Raw genomic sequence first — 3,433 nt, 5'->3', positions numbered from 1 at the left:
CAGATTGTAATATAACTTGCGAAAAGAAAACCATCCCAGACGTGAAAAGTATTTATGTGCCATCATTTTACAAGCCTCATGAAAATGACCAGGCTAGCCTTCTTTTTAGGATTCTCTCCAAAAGATACCTAGTGGTGGTATCACTCGGGTTCTTTGTTTTAATTTCTTGCTGTAGATTGGGAGTCTTGTTCACCCAAAGATTCTTGCAAACATAAAATCTGTATGATGACTTTTAGACAATCTTAACCACTTCAATCCAGATTAAATTGTAAAAATGCCAACCATGGATGATGAAGTCTTAGACCTCTTCCTTTCTAATCGACCCAGTCATCTTTATGCTATTAAAACCTTACCCAGCCTCGGCTTTCCAGATAAACATAGTTTTCCAAGAAATCAGACTTAAAATTGGTAGACCACAACAAATAAGTTGAGAAGTAATATGCATTAAATGCTTAGATAGGTATTTGTTATAAGCAAGTTTATTTGATTTTTTTTTTAAATACAAGAGATTTTTCTTTAAAAAACGTTTGTGTAAGGTGTTTTAAAACTACAAATGCTTTTAAGCGTGTCAAACATGTCTTCGGCAGTATATCTTCACCTCACATGACAAGAAATGCAGTCATTATAATGTGAAAATTATGCTCGTTTTTAATATAGAAATTTCGGTGAAAAGATTGCATGCAGGTTTCTAAAATAATCAAATTTCACACATATCTTTGGCATTATAAGGTGACCTCATAGAGATAGTCACATAACTATAAATAAAATCTGGAAAGTAGATCCCTCGGAAGCACCGAGAAAAAGGCGAACAGTCAAAATTGCAGACTAAGATAAATTTTATTTTATCAAAATAACGTTTCTTTAAATCAACGAAATTTTACTTGTAAGTAGTTTTGTCCAAAACTACTTGGCCTTATGTTTGTAAGTCGCATGTATGTCTTTAGCATGGAGACGTGATCTACGTAACTTTAATTTTGTTATAATTATGCCCCTTTTCGTTGACGTTTCTTTCTAAGTAGATTTAAAGTTTCCTGAATCTACTGGGACCGGTGCTGTCAACCTCCACACAGGGCAAGTTACATACCTCTGGCAATTAATTTGTTAAGATACGCATTTTTGACAAGCGGCAGTTTAAATAAAATACCAAAATTCTGGGATGGCCTTAAGTTGTCCACCTGTCATTTAGTAGTATAATTGTATTATTGATACTTGTTGAGACTGATTGTCATGCAGTTCATTTTGGTGGGGGTGGGGGAGTATTTTACTAAATTGTCGCGAGTTTGTAGGTCCATATTGCATTGCTGATAAACCCTGATAAAACAGTTAGAATGTTGATGCTATGCATTAAAGTCAACGATTATAAATTGATTTATAGTTAAAGAAACTCTATTTCAGAATTAGAAAGCGTCAGTATTCTGGCTAAGCCTAATGAATATCACAGATTATCTTTCATGATGATTTACAATAGCACTGAAGCATGTAAACAAATATGTTTAGTTCATACACTGTTTTTTTAAAACTTCTTAAGTTAACTTTAATAACCGTACTTGCTTGACAGTCATAGTTACATATTTTAAGTGTTGTTTCTGTGATATAAATCAACGTATTATTGAAATGGAAAATGTTTGTACTTGGCATTGTATATATGTCAAGGACCGTAATTATATGCATGACCAAGTTGGTATTCTATTTGTATATAGTCATTATAATTATGACCGAATAAAATTTAGATACGTAGAAAGAAGAGTAATTTAGAAAGTTACCGTCTGACATAAAAACTAGACGCCCCTGAATAAACACTGACAGCCAATTTTGATTCCAAGAACCATGAAGCAACCAAACGTTTGTCCCAGACTTACTTGAAGATGTTTTCATCATTTTATAACATCAAACGCCCTTGAATCCACATACTGAATATGAACTATTTTTATAGGGCTAAATCAAACTGTCACAGTAAAAAGATACCACTACCAGATTTATCCTTGTTCGGTTGACATGTTTTCCAGCTTCACTTTTTCGTCATTAATTTTCTGATTAGTCTGTGTCGCCTTTCCTTGATATCAAGATTTTTATTAAGGTTTTCTTTCAAAAAGATGCTTTCCTTCAATTAGACGAGAAATGTAAATAAAGCCAATATATCGCGTTAAAATACAATAATGAAACATTTTTGTGGTAGTTCATTTCTAGCGATATCTTTAAAGAATTTCAAGGTTAGATGCGGGTATATTTCTCTTTATGTATAAAATTCAAGTCCTGTAATGATATTACTTTAGAACTGCGTGACAACTCCGCAAATTCAGACAGTCGGTGCAGGTATATTTCGTTTTGCGTATAAACATAAACCCAGGTAGTATTATTGCCCGATATATTCATCACGCATTCATTGCAACTTCAGTATCTATTACACAATAAGACACTGTTGAGATCAAGCTATGTTTTTGTTGGGTTCAACGTCGCACAGACATAAGTATAGGGAATACGGCGACTTTCCAGCTTTGATGGTGGATGACGTCCCCATGTGCCCCTCATGCATTTTTTCATCATGAGCGGGCACCTGGGTAGAACCACCGACCTTCCGAAAGCTAGCTGGATGGCTTCTTCACATGAAGAATTCAACGCACTGAGTGAGGATCGAACCCACATCTGTGAGGGGCAAGTGATTTGAAGTCAGCGACCTAAACCTAACGGCCATGGAGGCCTCCTGAGATCAAGCTATGTATCGCAGTGTTTTTTGATATTTCCGGCGGAAAGCACATAATATATTCAACATGTAATATATATAACGTTACATTGTATGTACACTGATGAGCCGATAGGCGAAACTAGTTTGTATTTTTATATTTAAATACAGTTGGAAAGGCATGTGAAGTCATTTTATTTATTTGATTTATAGACTTCCATCTTGTGCCGAGTCTTTTCATTGTCAAGTATATATATATATATATATATAGCTGAAATCTCATTCGGGGATTTTAAAACTTGTTACACTTCAAAATTGTACTGAACTGTCAAATTTTCTCATTTCAAATTGGCCAATTTGTATTTACAGATTTATATTCGACTCGGGAACAACGCAGGCCCTGATCACAAGATAAAGGTTAATGTTTACTTCCTTTTTAAGCTGTGAAAATATATAATAAATTGCTGTACTTGCAGCTGGATTTTATCGTATGTTTTCACATGAGTGATAACCCTATGTTTTATTTTTGCCAATGTAACTGAGCTAGCGAGCCTATATATATATATATATATAGCGAGCCTATATATATATGCTTTTCAATGATCATAGCGTTAATTTACTGTACAAAACTAAGAAATTCTAAAAAACCCACTATAGTACGACTGTCTTCTGTGATTTTTTTTTACGATGTTTATTATACATGAGTTGCATAAGGAAGTGAGAAATACAAGTATCTACTAACACTGACAGTGA

Source organism: Mercenaria mercenaria, unplaced genomic scaffold, assembly GCF_021730395.1.
Source record: "Mercenaria mercenaria strain notata unplaced genomic scaffold, MADL_Memer_1 contig_1748, whole genome shotgun sequence".
Taxonomy (NCBI): Eukaryota; Metazoa; Mollusca; class Bivalvia; order Venerida; family Veneridae; genus Mercenaria; species Mercenaria mercenaria.
This window is presented reverse-complemented; position numbering follows the sequence as displayed.